Source organism: Penaeus monodon, chromosome 23 (assembly GCF_015228065.2).
Source record: "Penaeus monodon isolate SGIC_2016 chromosome 23, NSTDA_Pmon_1, whole genome shotgun sequence".
In the NCBI taxonomy this organism is placed as follows: domain Eukaryota; kingdom Metazoa; phylum Arthropoda; class Malacostraca; order Decapoda; family Penaeidae; genus Penaeus; species Penaeus monodon.
In genome coordinates, this window is record NC_051408.1 from 38,538,400 (window position 1) to 38,538,602 (window position 203).

Genomic DNA, 203 nt, shown 5'->3' on the forward strand with positions numbered 1-203 from the left:
AATTAAATTCATCCGCGAGAGAAATTTAGGCATTTTATTAAAGGTTATAATGAAATGTTTCATGGAAATGAAATTTCTTCTCTAATACCACTTGCATGAAAAGTACTTAAACTATCATTGCAAATTAAATCTTAAATGTATTGATGGGTATTAAAGTAGGAAAGATAATCATCAAATAAAAGAAAGAAAGCAAAAGCATGCAG